Raw genomic sequence first — 14,014 nt, forward strand, 5'->3', positions numbered from 1 at the left:
AAAAATGTGGCAAAATAGACAGAACATAAAATTTACCATCTTGACCATTTTTTTTTTAAAGATAGACTTTTGCACTGTTGCCCAGGCTGGAGTGCAGTGATGCGATCTCGGCTCACTGCAATCTCCGCCCCCTGGGTTCAAGCAATTTTCCTGCCTCAGCTTCCCAAGTAGCTGGGATTACAGGCACGTGCCACCCTGCCTGGCTAATTTTTTTGTATTTTTAGTAGAGACAGGGTTTCACCATGTTGGCCAGGCTGCTCTCAAACTCCTGACTTTAGGTGATCCACCTGCTTCGGCCTCCCAAAGTGCTGGGATTACAGGCGTGAGCCACCGCACCTGGCCCATCTTAACTATTCTTAAGTGTACAGTACAGTGGCATTAATTACATTCACATTGTTGTACAACCATCATTACTATCTAGTTCCAAACCTTTTCATTATACTAAGCGGAAACTCTGTAACAATTAGGCAGCAATTCCCCATTCTTCCCTCTCTCTCAGCCTCTGCTCATCTCTAGTCTTATCCTTCAGGAGCAAGTCTTTACTTCCTGGAGCCAGTAGATAAGATGGTTTTGCTTATTATTTAACATCACGACAATATTTCCTATCCCAGTATTGTTTAACACAGACACAGGAAATTATGCGGGTTTCCGTCATAGATAAGGAGGGAGGAATCGGATCCTGACTTGAATATCACATATTCATTGGCTGAAAACCACAAGATAAGGAGGGATGGTAGGACCATCAGGAATAAAGCTGGGATGAGAATTCAGAAGGGAATTATAGTCCTTCAGGCCAGTTCACTGAATCTAGATCAAGCTGAATTTCTTTGCCCTTCATTTGAATTTGAAATTGTAGATACTTTTTAAAAGCTATATTTTATGAACTATATATCCAGATGGGTTTTTCTCAATGTTTTCAGTGTTGTCAGCCATGGAGGTAACAGAACTCACCTCCTCTATGCCACCATCCATACATCAGCGGCGTGCACACACACACACACACACACACACACACACGCATACACACACACACACATATGACTTCTCTTTCCTCCCACGTCCCCTTTAACACAACCTCTACTTAGTCGAAAATTGACAAAGAGCCATAAGAACTAGGCCAGCTTCACAAAATGCTGCATTGTTTTTGGGAAACGGGAAAATAGCACATTTGTTAGCTTTCATCTGATGTGTATTTGCATGTGCTGCTGTTTCAATTATTACAATACTCTTCAGGTATTAAAATTCCGACGTTTCTAAATGATAAAATCAGAATTTCATATCCATTTCATTACAACGGTCCACTGATGTGCCAGATTTTTGTCTGACAAATAAGATGTCAAAGTTTGCCACAGTCACTTGAAACAACCAGTTAATGAAAATGTTTTGCACCAGAATTCCTCTTGGGAAAGCTCCCTGTTTATTAGAAAGAAATATCTTGCTAAGTTACTTGAGCTGGGAGGGTGAGATCTCAAGGACACGATTAAGTAGTAAGAAGAAGAACAGTAGTGAGTGTATGAAGCCTGAGTCCTGTGAACAGGAGCTCTCTTGTTCTGCTGTGCTGTGAGTTGGTTTTGCGTGTGCCCGTTTGGGAGTGGTAGCAAAGGAAAAGCAGATTGTCCCTGCATAACACATAGGAGATCTGGCTAGCCTGGCACTGCCGAAGAAAGGAGAGAGAGAACAACTGTCAGTCATGGCACATCTGAAAGCAGATTGAATTGCAGTATCTAGTATTTTACTATAGGGCGTGACTGTAAATCCCTAGGTCAAGGTCTTCCATCACTGGCACTTTTGACATTTTGGACCATATAACTCTTTTCTTTTTTTTTTGAGATGGAGTCTCACTCTGTCGTCCAGGCTGAAGTGCAATGGTGCGATCTCAGCTCACTATAACCTCTGCCTCCTGGGTTCAGGCAATTCTCCTGCCTTAGCCTCCCGAGTAGCTGGAATTCAGGCACGTGCCACCATGCTTGGCTAATCTTTGTACTTTTAGTAGATATGGGATTTCACTACATTGGTCAGGCTGGTCTCAAACTCCTGACCTCGTGATCTGCCCGCCTCGGTCTCCCAAAGTGCTGGGATTACAGGTGTAAGCCACCACACCCAGCCCATATAACTCTTTATGGTGGGGCCATCTTGCGTACTGTAGGATGTATAGCAGCATCCTTGGCCACTAACCACAAGATGCCAGTGGCATATTCCTCCTGCCCCAGCTATCATAACCAAAAATGTCTCCAGACATTGCCAAATGTCCTTTGGGCAGCAAAATCATCCCTGGTAGAGAACCACTGGTAAAGTCTAATTTGGTGGTTGGTTTTGTTTTGTTTTGTTTTGAGATGGAGTTTCACTCTTGTTGCCCAGCCTGAAATGTAATGTGATGTTGGCTCACTGCAACCTCCACTTCCCAGGTTCAAGTGATTCTCCTGCCTCAGCCTCCCAAGTAGGTAGGATTACAGGCATGCACAACTACACCCAGCTAATTTTGTATTTTTAGTAGAGATGGGGTTTCTCCATGTTGGTCAGGCTGGTCTCAAACTCCCAATCTTAGGTGATCCATCCAACTTGGCTTCCCAAAGTGCTGGAATTACAGGTGTGAGCCACTGTGCTTGGCCTGCTATTTTTTTTTTTTTAGGCCAACAGTCAGCTGCCAAGATGAATGATTTTTTAATAGGAAACAGGACATAACTACAGGCTTATTGTACTGCGACACGTTTATACTAATGTTGTAGACATGTGCCATGCCCATACAGGCTCAAGTTTCAAATAAATGTCTGACACATTGCAAAGACAAGAGGAGCCAAGAGTTTGATCTTCTGCAAACTCCTAGTTTCCCTGTGCCCCCATCAACCTTGAGCTTGCCTTTATTGTAGCACTTTGCCTTATACCTTAACCCCTGCATATATGTGTCTGTTTCCTTTGCAGCCTGCAGCGCTTTTATCTCCATTACCCAATACAATTTTTAAACTATTTTAAGCTTGAAGTCAAAAAGTGGCAGCTCACAGACCTGAAGCTATGTTATATTTAGTCCTATTAAACCGCAAGAATGTTCATGTTAAAATACAGATTTGCAACTTCTCCAAGAGAATCAGAAGATGGCCAACAATTGACTAGAGTTGCCATGTGACCACAATTCCTGGAGTTGAGAATTAGCTTCCTCTTTAGGAGAGTGACACAGTTACCAGTTTGCGGAGTGTCCTCCGTCTTCTTGGTATTGCCCCAGTCCCTTGGATTATGTTTCTTGCCTGGTCCCCAAAATTATGTAAATTTTCAATGCCTGTAGTAAGTAACTCTAATATGTTTAGAATAATTGGGAGGGGTGCAGTGGCTCATGCCTGTAATCCTAGCACTTTGGGAGGCTAAGGCAGGTGGGTTTCCTGAGGTCAGGAGTTCAAGACCAGCCTGGTCAATATGGCAAAACCCAGCCTCCACTAAAAATACAAAAATTTAGCTGGGTTGTTGGTACATGACTGTAATCCCAGCACTTTGGGAGGCTGGGGCAGGTGGGTTTCCTGAGGTCAGAAGTTTGAGACCAGCCTGGTCAACATGGTAAAACCCAGCCTTTAATAAAAATACAAAAATTTAGCTGGGTTGTTGGTACATGACTGTAATCCCAGCACTTTGGGAGGCTGAGATGGGCAGATCACTTGAACCCGGGAGATGGAGGTTGCAATCGGGCCATTGTACTCTAGCCTGGTCAACAAGAGTGAAACTCTGTCTCAAAATAATAATAATAATAGTAATAAATAAATAAAATGTTTAGAATAATTGGCTTCTGATTTCACATTAGGTATCCTATTATGATACGGTGTAGAAAAGAAATTAACAAAGATTGCCATATAGCAGTCTGAGACAAGACTGAATGTATGTGTTTACCTGACAAGGGAAAGCTGTATTATTTCAAGTGCAATATCAGCAGGTCTTTTTAACAGAAGTGAAAGAGCTAGATGGTGGCAAAAAAAAAATATAGTACATCAAATACATACTGAATATAAGTCTGATGGCTCCTGGGGTGGATCATAAGCTCCTCTGGTCAATACACTAGCTTAAGGCACAGGAGCAGGAGCACAGTTCTCAAAGAGAACCACCTTGATGAGTTAGGAAGGCTCAAGTGAGCATTAGGCCTCACCAATTGGTATGAACATGCTTGAAGGCAGGTGGAACATTTTTAAACCACGGTTAACAGTAACTGTTATTTAGACAACCAGGTGTCTGTGTCTTTCTTTCTGGAACATGAAGAACATCTTAGGCTGGACGCGGTGACTCAATCCCAGCACTTTGGGAGGCTGAGGTGGGCACATCACTTGAGGTTAGTTTGAGACTAGCCTGGCCAACATGGTAAAACCCTGCCTCTACTAAAAATACAAAAATTAGCCAGGTGTGGTGGCAGACACCTGTAGTCCCAGCTACTCGGGAGGCTGAGTCAGAAGAATCACTAGAACGCAGAAGTCAGAGCTGAGATTGGGCCATTGCACTTCAGCCTGGGCAATAGAGCAAGATTCCGTCTCAAAAATCAATCAATCAATCAAACAAACAAACAAAAAGCAACCAAGCAAACATCTTCACGATGTCAGATGTAGGCCATTCAGTTGGGCTCATTCTCTCGTTACACCTTTAGGGAATCTTCCAGGCCTGTGCTTTCCCCAACGCTAGTGCCTTGCTCCACGCAGCTTCCTGCAGCTCTCAGGTACAGGGACAGCAGGCCAGGCTGGCCATTTCCTGAAACGGAACTTTTGTATTTTTCAACCACTGTGATAAATCAGTCAACCTCATGGCCATGGATTTTGGACATTAAAATAAATTATTGCTCTATCAGAGGACATGCTTTTAGGCACATATATCAAACCCAGTTTCATTCTGCTTTGTGAGTAATTGACAGGATGATTTACAATCATTTGGCATTTTTCAAAGTGAATACTTAAGACATAGACTGAAGGCCGGGCGCGGTGGCTCATGCCTGTAATCCCAGCACTTTGGGAGGCTGAGGTGAGGTGGGTGGACTTATCAAATATTTTCAAATTCCTACTTTATCACTCTTAATCTTTAAAATTGTGGTAAAAAATACACAATATAAAAATTACCATTTAAGTTCTTCCTAAATGTATGGCTCAGTGGCTTCATTTTTTTAAAGCTATTTGTTTATTAATGAAAAGGATTGGTGAGTGGCAGGAAGCAGAAGAAATTTATTTGTCTAATTTCACATACCTGAAAGGGGACCCAATCTATGTCACCAAAAACCCACTTCCCCACATCTCCTAAAAGAGCCTCTGAAATTAAAGAGGCAAAGTCATAGCTAAGTGTATGTGCCACTGCTTTTAAGAAACAGAACTTCAGTTGTTCTTTTTGAACCCAATATGGGTGGTTAGATTGGGTAGAGAGAATAAGATATTCCCTTCTTCTTACCATTTGGTGAGGTGGGAAGTGCACTGAAAGTGGCATGAAGAGAGGTGGATGTGGTGGCTCACACTTGTAATCCCAGCACTTTGGGAGGCCAAGGCAGGCAGATCACAAGATCAGGAGTTTGAGACCAGCCTGATCAACATGGTGAAACCCTGTCTCTACTAAAAATTAAAAATTTTTAAAAAAAAGTGGCATGAAGAAGCTATATTGAAATAGCCTGCCATCCAGTTTCAATCCACTTGTCTTGTTTGTACGCTTTCTAACAATTTTAAAAACATGAAACATATAAGCATTATTAAAATTTGAGTCAGGCGTGGTGGCTCATGCCTGTAATCCCAGCATTTTGGGAGGCTGAGGTGGACAGATCATCTGAGGTTGGGAGTTTGAGACAACCCTGGCCAACATGGTGAAACCCCATCTCTACTAAAAAAAAACACAAATTAGCCGGGTATGGTGGCACACATCTGTAATCTCAGCTACTTGGGAGACTGAGGCACAAGAATCGCTTGAACCTGGGAGGTGGAGGTTGCAGTGAGCAGAGATCACGCCACTGCACTCCAGCCTGGGTGACACAGCAAGACTCCGTCTCAAAAAAATTTTTTTTCTTTTGAGTAAACAAGTATTCTTTATTTACCTGAAAAATGTATTGCTCTATCAAAAACAAAGGCAAAAATAAAGTCAAATGTATATTTTGAACTTTGGGTTTTTGATTTTCACATAAAGCACAGAATGTATTTGCTTCAGCTGTATTTTAGGCATTATATAGGCCAGGTATTCCCAAATAGGAATTAAAAAAAAACCACCAGTTTGAGGGCTGGGAGTGGTGGCTCCCACCTGAAATCCTAGCACTTTGAGAGGCTGAGGGAGAATCATCTGAGGCCATGAGTTCAAGACCAGCCTGGGCAACATAAAGCAACCCCCCAACCCCCATCTCTATGAAAGTAAAAAACAACAAACAAAACCCACTGGTTGAGTTGTTGACTGGTGCCACTGTTAAGGGATAGAAAGCTGTCAACTAAGTCTCCTCCTTGAAAATCCTCAGTACCCACCCATAGTGTAAAGGCTCTGAGAAGTCCTGTCGGAACAGTGGACCTGTTCGGTTTTCTCAGAGGTTAGCGTATGTGCTAATGTCATTTGATCTGGATCCGTAAGATACTTCTTTTCCCTGCAATACCACTTATTTGCTGTCCTTAAAATTAACATTCATCACGATGAGTTTTGTTTATGTATCACAATTGTTTTCTGTCATTCTTTCCCTTTCCTGTGTAGTATCATTTTACAAATTAGGAAACTGGGCAATAAAATAATAATTATAATATATAATAATAAAACTTTGCTTTATGCTACACAAAGTATCAAAAACCTTTATTTTTATCATAACCATAACAAAAACCATAACAAAAGCCTTTATTTTTATCTTACTTTTCAGTGGCACTTTTTTCAAGGAAATAAATTAGATTTAAATAATTTATATCAGGACATTATTAATATCTACCAAAGCTCTTTGCCTGCAATCCCGGGAGCTGCCACCAGGTGGTGGTGAGCCAGTTTCCATGCATAGGCTCGTTTCTCCAGGGAGATCTGAAAAATAGAGGTTTTGTGTTTTAATTTAAAAAGAAGGTTGGGCACGGTGGCTCACGCCTGTAATCCCAGCACTTTGGTAGGCCTAGGTGGGAGGATCACCTGAGGTCAGGAGTTCTAGACCAGCCTGGTCAACATGGTGAAACCCCATCTACTAAAAATACAAAAATTAGTCTGGCATGGTGGCTCATGCCTGTAATCCCAGCTACTTGGGAGGCTGAGGCAGGAGAATTGCTTGAGCCCAGGAGGCAGAGGTTGCAGTTAGCTGAGATTGCACCACTGCACTCCAGACTGGGCAACAGAGCGAGATCCTTTTCAAAAAAAAAAAAAGGGTCAGGACATCATTATGAATTAACAAGATTCATCTGTTGATAAATGTTTTCCTTTCTTTCTTTTCTCTTTCTTCTTTTCTTTCTTTCCTTCCTTCCTTCCTTCTTTCTTCCTCCCTTCCTTCCTTCCTTCCTTCCTTCTTTCTTTCTTTCTTTTCTCTTTCTTCTTTTCTTTCTTTCCTTCCTTCCTTCCTTCCTTCCTTCTTTCTTTCTTTCCTTCCTTCCTTCCTCCCTCCCTCCCTCCCTCCCTCCCTCCCTCCCTCCCTCCCTTCTTCCTTCCTTCCTTCCTTCCTTCCTTCCTTCCTTCCTTCCTTCCTTCCTTCCTTCTTTCTTTCTTTCTTTCTTTCTTTTTCTTTCCTTCTTTTCTTTCTTTCATAAGCAGAGCTGCTTGGGGCCAATACCTTCTTCCTCCCTTCCTTTCCCATCCAGTCCACTCTGCTCTTCTGAGTCCATTGGTGGCTGCAGTGGGCAGTGCCCAGCACAGGAACAGCTTCCCACCCCAGTGCGGGGGGGCCCACTCTCTGCTTTTCTGCCAGGAACTTGTCTCTAGTTCAAGAAGTTTTGGCATCCATTCTGTGTGTGTGCTCAGGGAAGCCTGGAAGACCAGGAACTTCCTCATCTCAGGGGCAGCCCTCAGACAATGAGGACTTAATTTCTCTCTTGGAGGCAATTCTGAGAAGCTTCTGCATGATTCCTCAGAGGGTCCCCAGGCAGACCGAGCCCTGATGGTCCCTAGGGGAAAGCGGTTGACCTTTATCTCTATCCCTTCTGACTTCCCTCACTTTCTCACTGGTGCTTACTGAGTGAGATAACCTCAAAAAACTACGGCCCTCAAGCTGTCTTGGGGGCTGCTTTAAGAAAACCTAAACTAGGAAGCTAGTGTAATTTACCTCTGGCATCCTCTGTTGTATTAGATGTTGTATTAATATGAGAATTGTGATGTTATTAGGTGATTTCCTAACGCTGCCAGCTCTGTCTTTGATCTTTCTCTTTCTTTCCATTCTCAGCCCTTATCCTTCTTTTAAATTTTATTTTAAAATATTTAATTGTCAAATAAAGATTGTGTATATTCAAAGTGCGGAATGTGATGATTGATATTTATATATATTGCGTGATAATCACCACAATCAAATGAACACATCCATAACCACCCATGCTTTACATTAGATTCCTAGAACCTATTTAACTCATGACTGAGTGTTTGTACCCTTTGGCCAACATATCCCGTCTCCCCCACCCCCTAATCCCTGGTAATCATTCTTCAACTCTCTGCTTCTACAAGTTAAACTTTCTTAGATTCTCTATGTGAGATCACACAGCGTTTGTCCTTCTGTGTCTGGTTTATTTCATGTGACATAATTTCTCAAGGTCCCATCCATGTTGCCAGAAATGCAGAATTTCCTTCTTTTGTATGGCTGAATTATCTTCTACTGGATATATGAACTAGTTTCTCTCTCCATTCATCCGCTGATCAAGACTTAGGTTGAGTCCATATCTCGGCTATTGTGAATAGTGCCGCAAGGAACAGGAGCATGCAGATATCTCTTGGATTTCATTTTCTTCAGTTATATAACCAGAGGTGGAACTGCTGGATCATATCATAGCTTTATTTTTAATGTTTTGAGTAACCTCTATATTATTTTCTGGTAATGGCTGGACCAATTTACATTCCCACCAACAGTGTACAGGTGCTTTCTTTTCTCCATACCCTTACCAACACTTATCCTTGTCTTTTTTTGGAAATAATCATCCTAACAAATGTGAGATTATATTTCATTGTGGTTTTGATTTGCATGTTGAGTACTTTTTATATATCCATTGATTGTAAGTCTTCTCTGGAAAATGTCCGTTTAGGATCTCTGTACATTTTTTAATTGGATTATTTATTTATTCATTTATTTGCTATTGAGTTGTGTGAATTCTTTATATCTTTTGGATATTGATCCCTTATTGGATATATAGTTTTCAAATATTTTCTCCCATTCCATTGTCAGCTGCCTCTTCCTTTTCTTGATTGTTGTGCAGAAGCTTTTTACTTTGATGTAGCCCCACTTGTTTATTTTCGCTTTTGTTGCTTGTGCTCTTGGTGTCACAGCCAAAAAAAGAAAAAAAAATTATTGCTAAGACCAATACAAAGAGCTTTTTGGCTATATTTTCTTTTAGGAATTTTACGGTTTAGATCTTATATGTAATTCTTTAATTTACTTCAAGATAATTTTTGAATATGTTATAAAACAAGAATCAATTTTTATTATTTTACATGTAGATATTTAGTTTTCTCAACACCATTTATTGAAGAAAATTTCCTTTCCCCATTGCACGTTCTTGATACTTTTGTCAAAAATTAGTTGACTGCATTTGCATGGTTTATTTATGGGCTTATTATTCTGTTCCATTGGTTTAGTCTCTATTTTTATGCATGTACCATACTGTTTTTACTATTATAGCTTTGTAACATAGTTTGAAATCAGCAAATGTCTCCAACTTTGTTCTTTCTCAAAATTGTTTTGGCTTTTCAGGGCCTTTTGTGGTTCTATGTGAATTTTAGAATTGATTTTTCTATTTATGTGAAAAGTGTCATTGGAATTGTGATAAAAATTGCACTGAAAACCCTTATCCTTCTATTATTCTTTAAAAATAAAACTTAAGCATTTTCTTTTCTTTTCTTCTTCCTTCCTTTCTCTCTCTCTCTCTCTCTTTTTTTTTTTTTTTTTTTTTTTTTTTTTTTTTTTTTTTTTGATACAGGGTGTTACTCTGTGGCCCAGGCTGGAGGGAGTACAGTGGTGCCATCATAGCTCATTGCAGCCTGCAGTTCCTGGACTCAAGCCATCTTCCCACCTCAGCCTTTCAAATAGCTGGGACTACAGGTACATACATCCACACTTGGCTATTTTATTTTTTATAGAGAAAGGGTTTCACTCTGTTGCCCAGGCTGGTCTCAAACTCCTGGCTTCAAGCGATCCTCCTGCCTTGGCCTCTCAAAGCACTGGGATTACAGGCATGAACCACCATGCCTGGCTCCTTACCCTTATGAAGGCAGGCAGAAAGACCCACAGGATTCAACACAGTGGGGCTAGTCATTAACAGGGACTTTTATGAAGCAGAGAGTGGAGGAAGGTTGATTTTCATCAAAAAATTGGAGCCCGAGAGAGAAGAAAATCAAAGCCTTCTGTTTTAGTTAAAAAAAAAAAGTCACCTACAATAAAAATTAAAACTAAAAGTAAATTCTGGAGCCATGTTAACAACTGATATGATAACTTGCGGCAAATAGCCTTTGTAAAAGCCAGAGAAGTAAAAGAAAAGCACAGATAAAATAATAGCATTGGAATTTCTTTCAACATATATGGCTTAAGGCTCTTGAGCTTTCCTTTAATAAGAATCAGGTCCACAGCTGCTGCTTTTGTTAATGCCATAATTTTGTGGTGAACTCATAATTTACTGGTTACCCGCTGTATGCAAGGCACTGTGGGATGCACATGTCAAAGAGGGTGCCCACGTTTCTTCAGCGACCAGCCACTGTGATCAGCACTCTGCTGGATGTTTTCTTATTTAGTTCTTTTTTTTTTGAGACAGAGTTTCACTCTTCTTGTCCAGGCTGGAGTGCAGTGGCACGATCTCAGCTCACTGCAACCTCCACCCCTTGGGTTCAAGCGATTCTTCTGCCTCAGCCTCCTGAGTAGCTGGGATTACAGATGCACGCCACCATGCCCAGCTAGTTTTTGTATTTTCGGTAGAGACAAGGTTTCACCATGTTGGCCAGGTGATCTCAAACTCCTGGCCTCAAATGATCTGCCCACCTCGGCTTCCCAAAGTGCCAGGATTACAGGTATGAGCCACTGTGCCTGGCCAAATACTAAGTTAATTTTAATAAGCCCCCCAATACTGACATAGCACCTACACTTAGCAATTTACAGCCCAGTTAAGGTTTAGCTTTGTTTCGTTCAAAGAAAAACTCCAGCAGAATTAAATTTAAAGGAGTTTAATTGAGCAATGACCTTGCGAAGCTGGTAGCCCCCAGAATCACAACAGATTCAGATAGACTCCAGCACAGCCACATGGTGGAAGATTTACAGACAAAGGGAAGCAACATACGGAAATCGGAAGTGAGGTTCAGAAACAACAGGATTGGGTATAGCGCCGTGTTTGCCTTATTTGAATATAGTTTGAACACTCGGCAGTGTGTGAGTGGTGGGAACATGGCTGCTGGGATTGGTCAAGACTCAGGGACTGTTGCAGGCACATACTCCTACGTTCAATTTTCAGTCTTGTCTACCTGTTACATTAGGTTGCTCTTCATCTACAAGGACTCGAATAGAGAAGTACAAAGTCCTTCTCAGGTCATACTTATATTGCTTTAACAGTCTAGTCTCTTAAACATGCCTTGCATTGTGTGTCATTAATTTGGGTTAATTGTACGGCCAAGGTGGCTGGTCATCATGAGTCTGATGAGGAGGAATTCTACCCATTTAACAGTTAGTGAGGCTGAGAAACTCATAAAGGTTTTTGTTTTGTTTTTTTTTTTTTTTGCTTGCCTAAAAATCATATGACTTTGACTTAGGCAGAATTTAAACCCAGATCTATTTGACTCCAAAGCCTTCACCATGATCTAGGTCTGAGTATTTGTGGTCCCCAAAAAATTTTATGTTGGAACCTAATCCCCAGGGTGACAGTATTAGGCGGTGGGGTGTTTGGGAGGTGATTAGGGCTTAAGGCAGAGTCCTCATTAATGAGATTAGTGCCCTTATAAAAGAGGCCCCAGTGAGCTCCCTGAACTTTTCGCTACGTGAGGACACAGCTCGAAGGTGCCTCCCTGAGCCTGAAGCTGGCCCTCACCAGACACTGAATCTGCCCCACTTTGGTCTTGGACTTCTCAACCTCCAGAACCGTGAGAAATAAATTTCTGTTATTTCAGAGGTACCTAGTTTACGGTATTTGATGCCAGCAGCTCAAGTGGACAAAGGCAGTCTTTCCTCATTCCAGCTCACGATGAGATCGCTTTAACAAGGAAGTAAGTTTGTTAACATGCTTTCCTACATAGAATAATATGTTTTATATTTGTTCAAAGAAATCTTTAGTGGGCTCCAACTCCCTTCCCCACAGCCAGCCCTGCTTCTCCCTCTGATGTCAGTACTGCAAAGGATCCTCTGAGGTTCTGCCGTCTGAGACAGCACCCACAAGCCACATGTGGTCTATTGAACCCTACAAATGTATCTAGCCGGAATTGAGAAGTGCTGTAAAGGCTCCCAGGATTTCAAAAACTTGCTAAGAAAAAGAGAATGTAAAATATCTCATTCATAATGTTTTTTATATTGATTATGTGTTGAAATCATAATACTATGGCTTTTGGGCGCAAAATAAAACATGAATTCCAATTCATTACATCTGTTTCTTTTTACTTGTTTAATAGAATGACTAGAAAGTTTAAAATAATCCATGCTGCACACATTCTATTCCAAAGGGTAGCTCTTCTCTGAGGCACAGGCTGTAATTAGAGCTTCTCCTTTGTTGCTTTCTTGGTAGATTAAGTTGCTATTATTGGGAGTTTAGGGAGGATTTGCGAGAAGGAGGGCTGACAGCTTCTCAGCAGGCCTGGTGTTAGAAGACCCTAATGCCAAGGACTTAACTGGGCTAATCTGCTTGAGCTGGAATTTAGTGGCCTCTGTCATTAATAGAGTTAAGCTCTTTAGTGAGCTTTGGTCTTTGAAAACACTACCTGTCTTTTTGGATTTTATCTTAAGGAATGTAAGAAAAGTGGGGGTGCATGATAGTCAAAGCACAAAATGAAACACATTCTCACTCTGTTTTGTCAAAGGATGGTGCAAGTTCCATGTTTCTAAATTTGTCTTGAGTTTACCTGGATGGCAGGCCAAGAGCTATTTCATTGCTTGCCTTCATTTATAAAGGAAATGCCGATGACTGTGTGACGGCAGCCCTCTCTTTTTATACTATAGTTGAAAGGGATGGAAAAGTACATTTGCTTTGGAGAGGCCGAGAGACAGAAAGAAGCCCTGCAGGGAATATCACATTACCTCTTCCAGCTGGGAAAAGGACAGTTGGCCCAAGATGGGATTTCAGCCCTGTTGTTAAATAAGCAAACAATCTAACCATGCCATACAATAATAATAAAATAAAGGCGGATAGTTAAATCCAGGTCAACTCCCCACATTCAGCAGCTGTAACTACAAGGGCCCGGGGAGGCAGGGCCAGCTGAGGTCACTGAACTTCACCGCAGGAGCAGCCTATATCTGTAGGCGGTAGGGTTGGGGCACAGCTTCACAGATAATCAGTTCAGGGCTCTCAAACTGCTGTGTACATTAGAATCACCGGGGGACTGTTAAAGTCCCCATGCCCAAAACCATCCTCCAGACCGATGACGTCATCAGTGGTTGGAAAGTTTCCCAGGTGATTCCAAGTTGCAGCCAAGTTTGAGAACCGCGGATCTAGGTCACCCCCCTTGTTTCCACAGATACTGGGACCTAGAGAAGAGGAGAGAATTTTGCTCAAGTTCCTAGAATTAGCAAGTGGCTGAGCAGGGACAAACCTTTCCTTTTCTGACTCTCAACTTTGTCCTTTCCTTTTACTGTTGTCTCAGTTCACGATTCTTGTTTTTTTGGTGTCGTTTTGTTTTGTTTTTTTTGAAACAGCTCTTGTTGCCCAGGCTGGAGCGCAATGGCACTATCTTGGCTCACTACAACCTCTACCTCCTGAGT

General features: G+C 41.6%; 1 protein-coding gene across 1 annotated transcript in view; it reads left to right on the forward strand.

The window, feature by feature from the left end:
- MOGAT1 (monoacylglycerol O-acyltransferase 1) overlaps positions 1-12,681 on the forward strand; it is a 90,205-nt gene extending 77,524 nt beyond the window's left edge. The window contains exons 8-10 of the transcript XR_008482292.2: positions 10,050-10,171; positions 12,217-12,312; positions 12,405-12,681. The gene's annotated coding sequence lies outside the window, so the exon portion shown is untranslated. The remainder of the gene's footprint in view (positions 1-10,049; positions 10,172-12,216; positions 12,313-12,404) is intronic.
- The last annotated feature ends 1,333 nt before the right edge of the window (positions 12,682-14,014 follow it).

Source organism: Callithrix jacchus, chromosome 6, assembly GCF_049354715.1.
Source record: "Callithrix jacchus isolate 240 chromosome 6, calJac240_pri, whole genome shotgun sequence".
NCBI classification, from domain to species: domain Eukaryota; kingdom Metazoa; phylum Chordata; class Mammalia; order Primates; family Cebidae; genus Callithrix; species Callithrix jacchus.